Source organism: Corythoichthys intestinalis, chromosome 15, assembly GCF_030265065.1.
Source record: "Corythoichthys intestinalis isolate RoL2023-P3 chromosome 15, ASM3026506v1, whole genome shotgun sequence".
Taxonomy (NCBI): domain Eukaryota; kingdom Metazoa; phylum Chordata; class Actinopteri; order Syngnathiformes; family Syngnathidae; genus Corythoichthys; species Corythoichthys intestinalis.
Genome location: NC_080409.1, coordinates 29,023,797 through 29,036,630, shown reverse-complemented (window position 1 = coordinate 29,036,630; position 12,834 = coordinate 29,023,797). Strand labels below are relative to the sequence as shown.

Genomic DNA, 12,834 nt, shown 5'->3' with positions numbered 1-12,834 from the left:
TTGACATTTTTTATTTACATTTTTTGAGAAAAAATAAATAAAACATGAAAACGCTAAGCTTTTGGGGGGTGTTATTTTTGGGAACAATGAGTAAATACTCCCCACAATCGAAAGATTTTATATTTATTTTCCCAATAAAACAACAAAAATATGGAAAAAATATTTTAAATTATTTTTAAAATTCAAGTCTTTTTTGGGGGGGGGCGAAAGTACTGTATTTTTCAAGATTATTACATAGTAGTTAATACACAGTGGTACCTCGACATATGATCGCTTCGACACATGATCTTTTCGACATCCAACGTAAAATTTGACTCGCCATTTGTTTCCACATCTGATGACATGCTCGAAATACAATTTTTGACAGCGCAGCAGTTTCTTTGTTTTGCCGGAAGACGGACGCACGGCTGATTTTCTTGTGAGAGAAATCAACACTGGATCCAAAAAGGTTAGTGCAGGTGGAGGAAAAAAAGGTGACACTTACCATTGAAATGAAGATGTAAATGATAGCAATATATAAGCATGGTGTGAGCATCCATGACCTGGGTCGACAATAGGGCCGTAGAATGTCGATCTCGGCCGGCATTCCTCCTCCGTTCGCCAGTCTTTATAAGGTGACAATTCTTAATGTTGTAACATCGCCAAAGAAATCGCCAGCTTCCTCAGGTTTCTAATCATTTATTCCATCAACTTGTGCAACACAACACGCCTAGTGTCCGCTGCTGTTGACGCCAGCATCAAAGCAGAAAGTAAAATAGAACCGTGCTCTCTTGCTCACGTTACGTCAGCCCCGCGGTGCGTTTAGGCACAGCCCAAAAAGTCCGCCACATTAGAACCCGATTTGTTACATTATTACAGCTATTATTATTTATAATTATTACTATTATTGTATTATTTTGATTTTTATTCATGAGTTTTTTTTTTTTTGCTCTTTGTAACTGCTATTTTCAATAGTAAAAGTAGTATTTATTAAGGATTTCGTGAAGGTTTTTGGGCTCTGGAACAAATTAATGGAATTATAATGTATTCTTATGGGAAAATTCCTGGTCGACATACGATCATTTCGACTTGTCCTGGAACTAATTAATTTCGTATGTAGAGGTGCCACTGTATATATTTATTTCTTCAATTTAAAAAAAGTTTAAAAATAGTAAATACTCTAATTTCGGGGATTCCCCCATCTTTTCTCAAAGTATACAGGAATTTCATTTAACTCGTATTTTAGCGCGAAAAGAAGATGATGTACATGATTTACTTTCGGCGCAACAGAAAATGAGGTAGTGGATCAGATCTCCAATCTGACACCTGTGATTCAACTCATTGGCTGCCATTTACGGCAAGAACAATTTGATCAAGGGCTGGCAGCAATCAGTCTCCACCCATCCCAAGTGGATTTGGCACTATCGCCATCTATGGAACTGAAACATGATCGTATTGGCATGTCCAAAACTGTGAAACTAAGGAACATTGCGACATGTTCGATAATAAAGCGCTGTAAATTGTGGTTTTGCAACCAGTAGTTTGCCCATTTTTGCACTACTGAATATGGGAAATTCTGACTGTCTCAAGGCATCCATCCAAACTGCAACAAAACCTTGATTTCAACTACTGTACTCTTGATGCAAAAATGGAGTTGGCCCATTGCCGTTTTCAGCAGCTCAATCATCAATCTTTATTTCATGTACTGTATTTGAATAATAAATCCTTTTTTGTGTCATTTTTGTTGGTTTGAGAAAGTGATTGGCAGCTCCAATCTCCTTCCAGACTGGCGTCACTAGCGGCGACGTACTACCCCCCCCCCACACACACACACACACCGAGGGCTTACAGTAAATGCCTCACTCTCGGCGATAAGCGCTAATTAATCCGCCTCGAGTCAGAAAGGGGGACATAGTGATGGGGGACGGGGTGTGGTGTTTAGGGGGGGCAGATCCCCACTGTGCCCGGTCCTGGTTGAACATGTGTTCCACCAAATGGTATGCTTTCACGTGACCCTCTTGTCATGAATGCTAAATGTTTATGATTATCATTTTTTTGGGCATTAGCAACATTATAAATTACATGTTTTAGCTTGAAAAAAATTAATGCATTAAAGTGATATTTATATTTTTGACCTAATAAATTTCAACCTTTAAAGTGAAAGATTTTGAGGCAATAAGTTTCACGTCTTAGAGTGATAAATCCAATTTTTAACATTAATTTGACATTTTAACACGATAACTTTCACACGATTCGTTTTAACATGATAAATTTATGGTCTTCACTGTGATAAATTTGTTTTAACATGATACGTTACGGGTCTAAACAAGAAGAAAATATCACGTTGTAACATTATACCATTTTTTAACAAAATAATTTTCACATTTTAATGAGAAATTTCAGTGAAACGTGAACATTTCACGTTCAAGTTTCAATTTTACATTCAAATTTAAGATGATGAAACTTCGCAATTGAACGAGATCAATTACAAGCATTAATGTGAAAAATTCCACATATTAACATGATTAATTTCACATTTCAACCTGTCAAATTACATTCAGATTTGACATCAATAATCTTCAGTGGCAGCCAATGAGTAACATTTCATTGGATCACCCTTTTCGACTGATTGTGAGTGACCAGCGGAGTTCAAAGGTGAAATGTCAGACTTTTGGGGTAGAGTCTGGTCTCCGTAGTGACCGGTTTGAAGAGTCGCCACGGGGAATGGCTCCCGACGCACCGCCGCCGGCATATAAATCACGCGTTGTTGACAACAATGCGGCGCTCGCACAGACGCGGCGCCGCCGCTGCAGATGTCTCACTTGGATCAAACTCAACTCTTTCAGTGCCATTGACAATAATAGACGTCCAACCATGTGGCTCTTTTCATCCTTCTGCTGTGAATTTAACATTTAGATTAAAGTGTGTCACTACTAGCTGTTCAATCCATTTGAACTGGAAGGGCTTCAAATGAATTGGGCGTCTCTCGCACAAACAATGGGTTAAATGGCATCTTTTTGATTAAAGCTCAAAGCTCAAGTTGTAACTTAATTTTTTAAATTATTTGATTCTTTAAAGGTGACCGATGGCTAGAAATCCGAGTGGTTCTTGAACGCTACAATAGCAGCTAGCGCCATGGTGCCAAGCAAGCTTAAATGTCATCTCCAAACCGAAAAAACGTCGCTTCAAAACAAGTCGTTGGACGATTTTGCAACTCAAAGCCAGTTACTTTGTTGCTAAATCCAAAAGGTCCCGCACTGTGGCAGAAACAATAATACTAGCATCCTGTAAAGCCATTGTCAGCTAGATGCTCGGCCCTGATGCAGTTAAAGACATTGCTAAAGTCCCCTCTCTGATAATTCTCAGCTTTTCAAGTCTAACTGCTTTAAAAATTAAAAACCGAGAGAGCTGTTGACGAAGATTCCTGCCAGGATATCTGCTTTGTGTTCATCTAAACAGGCTCAAGTTTCACAGTGCGAAAGTATAAATATTGAGAAATATTCTATCATTAAATATACCGTACAGAAAGTAGTTTTGGAACATTTTTGGTTTGTGGTGTGCCGCGAGATTTTTTTCCAATGTAAAAACATGCAGAGACTCAGAAAAGATGAAAAAACACTGCTCTAACACTTGCCAGTCTAAAGCAGAGCCACTTTGCTTTTCTGGTCAGTAAATCTCGAGGATGTTAAACACTCGGACAACTTATTTTTTTACATACAGGTCGTGGCTTCTAGGCAGGTCTAATTGAAGATAATGGACTGCTTTTTCTGTTGAATGTGTATTATCATCACAAAGTTGCCATTGTCCTTGTCGACGCTACAATTTGTTCTTGGCTGTCTATTTTCATTCGAAACTGTTGGGAAACCTTTATTTCTGGACTAAAATTTTGAATTTTACAGACGAAAACTTTTGAGTAACTATTAACTAAGACTAGATGAAGACGAAAAATATGACTAAGACTAAAAAGTATTTTCGTCCAAAAGACTAAGACAAAAATTAAAAGGGCTGCAAAAAAAAAAAAACACTGGTAAGCAAAACTGTTTTCCTTTTAACTAATAGCAATGCAGCTTAACTGTCAAATCCTGACTCATGAATAATTTACTCCTGCAACGCTGAGCCATTTTTGTGTGCGTGTGTACCCCCCCCCCCCAATTCCATGACAAAAAGAACAAAAAAAGCTATTATTATTGATGTTGGTTGTTAAAAGTTCGACTTAAGTGCTGATGATTTTTTTTTTTTTTTTGGGTGCAGGAAGTGTTTTTGCCTCGAGGCCAGAGAAGTTCTTCACTTCCTGCAAACATCCTTTGCTGAGTCACTTCCTCTTCCTCCTTCTACCGCTGCTGCTTTTCTTATCATCTGCTCCTCAACACTCAAAATACTACAAAGAAACAACCACAACAATAGTTACACCCACCTACTTGTCATCAAAACACACTTCACGCCGTTGCTGGCCAAAAGAGCATGTAGCAAGGCTGGGAAGTTTCATGTTTTTTTGAATAAATAAATAAATAAATAAATAAATAACACAGTACTTCACCTCCGCCAGTTGGTGAAAGACATAAGTTATGTATTACCGAAGCTTTTGTATGTCTGTCCATCTATCTGTCTGTATTCACGATAACTCAAGAACATAATTTTTTATCAAACTTGCAGGATACGTTTTAAATATAAAATGTAAGAAGTTATTAAATTTTTGGGTCATGAGGTCAAAGAGAATTTTGCAATACCGTATTTTTCGGACTATAAGTGGCAGTTTTTTTTCATAGTTTGGCTGGGGGTGCGATTTATACGCAGGAGCGACTAATGTGTGAAATTATTAACACATGATATCATTTCACATGTTATTTTGATATTTTGGAGTGACACTGATGGTTTGGTAAACTTGTTAGCATGTTCTTTACGCTATAGTTATCTGAATAACTTAATAGTTATGGCCACATTCGTGTTCTGCCTTTGGCAAAGTGTGTTCAATTGCATTATTGACTTTTTTATATTGAAATGCATGCTTTTAGTTTGTGGCGCTTTCACGCCCACGTGGGGGGGGGGGGCACTCGCACTTGTTTATGTGAAGAAGAGCGCTCACACGCCAGAAGAAGACAGAGTGCGCGAGTTAGCAAGAGAAACACGGCTGCGAACCTATGTTCATTGTTTATGCTTGTAAAATATCTCTACAGAGGCAACGCCTGTGTATATCATCTTTTCTGTTGTTGTTGTGTGTTTTCCATCCGCGATCGGACGCTTAGAGCCAGTTGTGTGGTTGTTTGAACGATGTGCTAATGCTAGCAAACGCATGCTAACCGTTTGTGTCATTGCTGTAATGGCACCTAATTATCATTTATTTACGTTGAAGCGAACCTGTCTGGTATCGAGGACGAAATTGAGTCAGCAAATTATACGGACATCCAGCATCGTCATTTGGGAGTTTAGCTCGCTGTATAGCCTGGACCGCACTGTACATTTTTTTAGCATGTTGTTCTCTATTGTATTTTTATATTAAATTGCCTTTCAAGATGACATCTGTTCTATGTGTTGGATTTCATCGAGTAAATTTCCCCCCAAAATGAGACTTAGGCTACGTTCATACTACAGGTCTTAATGCACGAATCCGATTTTTTCGTGTTTTTCCGACTCGAGTGAGGCATTAATTTGACGGTCTGAACGTGACAAGTCGCATAGAACGGGACCATTTCAAATCCGATCTGGGTCACTTTCGTATGTGGTCTAAATCCGATCTGGGCCACATTTTTCCAGACTGTCGCGGCGGTCTATACTGTCCAGTCCCGCAAATCGGATTTCATGCAGCAATTACGTCATCAAATAGCGAGAGAGTCGTTACCGTAGCGATGCACCTGTGCGTTATTAGCGCCTAGCTTGCAGTGAACACGGCTTTCGGGGAAGGGCTGGGCTTCACAACAGTCATAAAAAATAAAAATGGGTTGAGGATAAGCCTGAGAATGCTCAGTTTTCTCTGTTACAAGTGAGCAATATTTCAACATTGCTTACACGGCCGAGAGAGAGTCGGGGCAAACTGCCCATATGTGTGTGACATGCACGGACAGTGCGTGCATGCTATCGATCCATATAAACTTTGAATATAAGCCTAAACGGGGATTATTTATGTCAGTTATTTGTGTCCTCCTTTTGAAAAGCAAAACATGATATCCCTGGAATGACGGATGACGTGTGTCATTTGTTTTGATGCTTCTGCGCATGTGGGTCTTCTTGCTTAGCGCGTGTCGGACTGCGAATTAGTGCGCATGCGTAATACTTGAACGGTCTCAATGGATAAAAGCAGTCTGAACGGGCACGCCAAAAAAACGGATATGACAAAAAATCAGATTCGTGCATTAAGACCTGTAGTATGAACGTAGCCTTAGACTCCGGTGCGACTTATATATGTTTTTTTTTTCTCTTCGTTGGGCATTTTATGGCTGGTACGACTTATAGACCCTACTCACCTACGTCACAAAATGGGCGTGTCGCTGTTTCCGGCCGCCATATTGTACCTCTTTTTCAGACCTATTCTCATTGTTTTCAATTAGTCGAGCAAGTTATAGAGCAATTCATGGAAGCCCCGGTGTTATCTGACGCTGTAAACTCATTGGATCCGTTGCATAAAAGGCGTTACGTGGAAAAGCTTCAGTTTATCCATTCGCCAGATCCGTATTTGATGCCTAAATCGATGTTTTTCGACCCGCTGGCTTCGCCTGACATCTGATATCCTGACATTTACAACTATCTTGTCCACACAAAATCAGCCTATTCTCACGAAAGTTTGAAAAACTTTAAGAGCTTGGAGGCTTATAAATGCTACGTTGCTGGTTGGGTGAAACAGGTCCTCGTACACGAAAATTCGGCAGGCATCTTGTGCTCGGAAGGTGAGTTACGAAATTTTCAATTCAAAATCTTTTGTTCTTGCTAACATCCACTGTCAAGTCTAATGTATTTCATATCATTTGTCAATGGAGCTAGGGCTTTTAATGTTTATATGGTTTAGCGATAGCACTCTCACTGTATACATATATAATACGTAATAAATATGAAGTGCGATAGCACTACTCCAGATTGTCCCTAGTTGAATTTATTTTTTGGCTTTTGACCTCAATAGTGAAATTGTAAATTAATTGTATGACAACTGTCTGATTATCCCCTTATAATTATATATTTTCAGGTAGTTCATTCACAACGTCTGAGTGTATGTTGTCGGCGATTAGCCTAGCAATGATCTTAATTGTGGTTCTCAGCCCAAAACCCTCTAAATATATATTAAATGCATCTTACCAGATATAAAATGACTACTACGTAATCTGTGGTAGTCGTTTGGAGCCCAGTTTTCTCGTCGAATTGCAGCAGTCAATCTCGGTCTCCTCTTCGGGTCTCTCGGAATACGGTAAAAATTCAAGTCTCTCCGTCTATCTTCTCTGTTTTTGCAACCGACCGCCACACACGACTTCACCATTTTGATTATTAATGTTAACGAGCAGAAAAACACGCCATAATAGGAGGAATTTACGAAGCGCTAATGCATTAACATGACTAGTATCCAGACAACATGGCGCGGGGGCGTGGCTGTGACGTCACGTGAGTAGGGTCTATACTCAGGTGCGACTTGTAGTCCGAAAAATACGGTAACTTGATAACGGATTATCCTATTTAACTCAAATTAGCAGGATGAGATGAGCAGAGGTGGGTAGAGTAGCCAAAACTACTCAAGTACAATTAAAACAAAAGTATTTGTTGAAAGGAATACTCAAGTAATGAGCAACTGCTTAAAAAAGATTATTTTTTTTTTTTCCCTCCGATGGTATTTTTTTTCTCAGCACGTCATCTATATGAACAGTTATTATTATACTGTACTATAACCTATTACATGACCATATTAGGCCCCAAAAAATACACAAAAATAATCGAATTCCACTTGGAAAAATATACAGATATAAAATCCTGGAGAAAACATTTCCTACCATAAAATCGAAACGATCATATCTTCGGTTTTCCAGCCCTCCCACTTCAAATTGTACATGTACTAGTGACAAACTCATTGAAATTCACATCATGTGGAAGGACAGAGCCAAGTGATTGGGCGTCTATAATCGTCAATGGCACTAAAAGAATTAACTCCACCTAGGTTTCGGGCTATCAGTAACCGCCGGCTTTAGCGCGGTGTCGCTAATCAGCTTAGCGCCCAACTAGACACCGCCTGAGCCGCAAAAGCGACTGACGGCCAACGGAGTTTAGCCGCCGGCTGACGGCCTGTGCTTTGTGAAAGGGGGCGGGGGATGGGCGCCGAATGGGGAAAAAAAGTATTAATCTATATGTGGTGACTTGAGATTGAGGGACAAAAGAGAAAGTGGAATCCCTGGTGAGGCCACCGCTTCAAATCCGCATTTTTCCTCAGACAGCTTTTTCCAATCGCAACGTTTTTTTGTCAGAGAACTTTTCCACCGACATATGTGGAAACAGGGCTGCCACAAACCATTATTTTGCTTTTCAATTAACCTCCTGACTACCAAATCACTGATTATTTTTGCAATGAGTCGACTCAAAGAAATCACATTTACTGTTATACGATTCGCGCATTGGAACCAACAAATATCCGAGGATAAAAATTTGGAAGTTGAGGATTATATAACTGTTACTGGATGTTTGTGTTAAGGCTTAAATAATGATGTTTGGCGTTACAGTGATCCCTCACTACTTCGCGCTTCAAACTTCGCACCACCAGTTCATCGCGGATTTCTTTCAATTAAAAAAATACAGTATTTAAAAATTAAGATACAGTGGGGCAAATAAGTATTTAGTCAACCACTAATTGTGCAAGTTCTCCCACTTGAAAATATTAGAGAGGCCTGTAATTGTCAACATGGGTAAACCTCAACCATGAGAGAATGTGGGAAAAAAAAAACAGAAAATCACATTGTTGGATTTTTAAAGAATTTATTTGCAAATCATGCAAATAAATTTGCAAAATAAATATTTGGTCAAACCAAAAGTTCATCTCAATACTTATGTACCCTATGTTGGCAATAACGGAGGCCAAACGTTTTCTGTAACTCTTCACAAGCTTTTACACACACACACTGGTGCTGGGATTTCGGCCCATTTTTCCATGCAGATCTCCTCTAGAGCAGTGATGTTTTGGGGCTGTCGTTGGGCAACACGGACTTTCAAACTCCCTCCACAGATTTTCTATGGGGTTGAGGTCTGGAGACTGGCTAGGCCACTCCAGGACCTTGAAATGCTTCTTACGAAGCCACTCCTTTGTTGGCCTGGCTGTGTGTTTGAGATCATTGTCATGCTGAAAGACCCAGCCAAGTCTCATCTTCAATGCCCTTGCTGATGGAAGGAGATTTTCTCTCAAAATCTCTCGATACATGACCCCATTCATTCTTTCCTTTACACAGATCAGTCGTCCTGGTCCCTTTGCAGAAAAACAGCCCCAAAGAATGATGTTTCCACCCCCATGCTTCACAGTGGGTATGGTGCAATTCAGTATTCATTTTCTTACAAACACGAGAACCGGTGTTTCTATCAAAAAGTTCTATTTTGGTTTCATCTGACCATAACACATTCTCCCAGTCCTCTTCTGGATCATCCAAATGCTCTCTAGCGAACCGCAGATGGGCCTGGACGTGTACTGGCTTCAGCAGGGGGACACGTCTGGCAGTGCAGAATTTGAGTGCCTGGCGGCGCATTATATTACTGATAGTAGCCTTTGTTACTGTGGTCCCAGCTCTCTGTAGGTCATTCACTAGGTCCCCCCGTGTGGTCCTCGGATTTTTGCTCACCGTTCTTATCATTTTGACGCCACGAGGTGAGATCTTGCATGGAGACCCAGATCGAGGGAGATTATCAGTGGTCTTGTATGTCTTCCATTTTCTAATAATTGCTCCCACAGTTGATTTCTTTACACCAAGAATTTTACCTATTGCAGATTCAGTCTTTCCAGCGTGGTGCAGGCCTACAATGTTGTCTCTGATGTCCTTCGACAGCTCTTTGGTCTTGGCCATAGTGGAGTTTGGAGTGTGACTGACTGAGATTTTGTACAGGTGTCTTTTACACCGATAATGAGTTAAAACAAGTGCCATTAACACAGGTAACGAGTGGAGCCTTGTTAGACCTCGTTAGAAGAAAGACTTCTTTGACATCCAGAAATCTTGTTTGTAGGTGACCAAATACTTATTTTCCACTCTAATTTGGAAATAAATTCTTTAAAAATCAAACAATGTGATTTTCTGTTTTTTTCCACATTCTGTATGTCATGGTTGAGGTTTACCCATGTTGACAATTACAGGCCTGTCTAATCTTTTCAAGTAGGAGAACTTGCGCAATTGGTGGTTGACTACTTATTTGCCCCACTGTATATGCATGTACACATGTACAAATCATTTTTTTTAATATATATCTAATTTATATGATACATATTACATTTGCAGTGCTTTAAAACCATTTATAAAAATATACATATACAGGGTTTTTTTTTGTTTTCAGCAAGCGACCCTGGATTTGACAAACTATTAACCTAACCATGCGCAAAAATCGTTCAATCATTAGACAAAACGGTCTGGCATGTTGACATATACACACTTACATGTGATTTACATAATATTGAGTTCCACAAATCACAATGGTGATTTTTGTACGCTCTACCCCACCTAATTACATCTCCTTTTGACTCACCTCCCTCTTTCTCCTCGGTTATCAGGTCCCCCAAACGGTGTCCACAGGTAATTAGCTAACAATGGCACCACTATGTTTATTGGCAGCATAGGCGTGTACAGTATTTCCGGTTGTTGTTTGTTCTTCTCTTCTGTCTGCTCCCTGCCCTCTCTATCCCACCAAATCTCCTTCCTGCTCGCTGCTTCTCCTGAACAACCACAATCGGACTACAGTGATCCCTAGTTTTTCACGGTTAATGGGGACCAGAACCAGCCGCGATAAGTGAAAAAACGCGAAGTAGCCCAAAAAAAAAAAAAAAAAAATTGTTTTTTTTTTTTTTGTTCAGTGTAATAATTATGCTAAGTTTTAAACTTCTTTAAAAACAATTCCGTGGGACAGTAACATAAAAAGTAGACGCCCAATCCATTAAAAAAAATGTAAAAAGCTAGTCTTTATTAAACTCTTCATTGAGTATCCCCTCAAATCTGCTCCAGCTGCTCACTTACAATGAGTTGCCACAACAACTGCTTAACAAGTTAAACCATGATTGCCGAATGCAGCCCTTTGAAGGTCGAGTCTCTGGCAAGATAAAAGCTTAACCGTCCGTCAATCATCGTTTACTTTAATAAGCAACTCCAGTTCACTCTCTGACAAACAGAGAGCAGGGAGAGGGAGCGAGTGTGAGACTATGCGATCTGCTGGGACACCTCTTTTTTTTTTTTTTTTTTAATTGCAAAAAAATCCGCGATGGACTGAGGGCGAAGTAGCGAGTGATCACTGTATATCAAACTCCCATGTGATTCATTAAAACTGTTCGGAACATAAGGGCACTCAGATTCCTATTATCTGTGTCTAAGCAACTGAACAGGACACAAGGAAAAAAAAAACTGTCTGTGCGGCATAACACCGTAAAATAAAATAACTAAAATAAGTAAACAATCACAAAATTGCAGAGTAATGCAAACGTGCTCATAATGAATTGTTTTATCCAATTAGAAGAGTTTCCGGTAAATTTGGAGCTTCAGATGTATTGTACTGTACTGTACGCACTGTTACAGACTGTGATGCTAACCAAACCCGGTGTCGTGCCAATGTAGTTACCCTGTCAAAAATAGTTATCCCCTGAGCAGAGACATATGGAGGTAGATTTGTGTCTTTATTATCCAATCAAAAAAAAGTTGCTTCAGTAAAAAAAAAGTTGCCTCAATCAAAATATTCAATAAAAAAAAAAGTTTCAAGTAAAAAAAAAAAAAAAAAAAAAGTTTGAATGCAAAAATACATTTGAAACAAAACAAAAAAAAAAACATGTGAAAGCTATTTTTCTTTGATTTTTTTTAAAATTGGATTTTTTTTTTTTTTTTTTTGGATTGAAGCAACTTTTTTGATTGAAGTAATGTTGATTTGTGTTTGGTCCACATTTTGGTTAGGAGGTTTTTGTCTTTATTATTCAATCAAAATATAAGTTGCTGAAAATACATATTTTTCCAAAAAGAAAAATCACTTCAATCAAAAAACAAAAAAAATCAATCATAGAAGACATTTTCGAATGCGAAGAAATATTTGAGATTGAAAAATTTGCATTTGAACACTTAATTTTTCATTGAAACAGTTTTCTTTGATTGAAGCAATCCTTTTTGTGTTTGGGCCATATTATAGGTAGGACATTTGTGTCTAAATCATTCAATCCCCCAAAAAATAGCTTCAATCAAAAAAAATATTTTCAATCAAAGAAAAAAATCATTTGAAAAATAAAATTGCCCTCCGCTATTTTTTTGTTGTTGTTGTTGGAAATTATATGCAAAGCAAATGACCGACCGTCTAAGGTGCTAGTCACATGATCTGTTCGAAAAATTATTTTGATCCATTATCAAAATATATATTATAATTTTGTTCATTTCATTTTTTTTTTTTGTGCCGTTTATTGCTTTACAACTTTTATATATATACAGTGGGGAGAACAAGTATTTGATACACTGTCGATTTTGCTGGTTTTCCCACTTGCAAGCCATGTAGAGGTCTGTAATTTGTATCATAAGTTCTCTTCAACTGTGAGGGACTGAATCTAATACAAAAATCCACAAAATCACATTGTATAATTTGTAAATAATAAATTTGTATTTAACTGCATGAACTAAGCATTTGATACATTACCAACTAGTAAATATTTCGGCTCTTAGTTCTTTTTTAAGAACCCCT

At 38.6% G+C, this 12,834-nt stretch overlaps 1 protein-coding gene across 2 annotated transcripts in view; it reads right to left on the bottom strand.

Annotated features, from left to right (window-relative positions):
* LOC130930870 (transcription factor IIIB 90 kDa subunit-like) overlaps positions 1-12,834 on the bottom strand; it is an 84,227-nt gene that overhangs the window by 17,935 nt on the left and 53,458 nt on the right. The gene's annotated exons all lie outside the window — the stretch shown is intronic.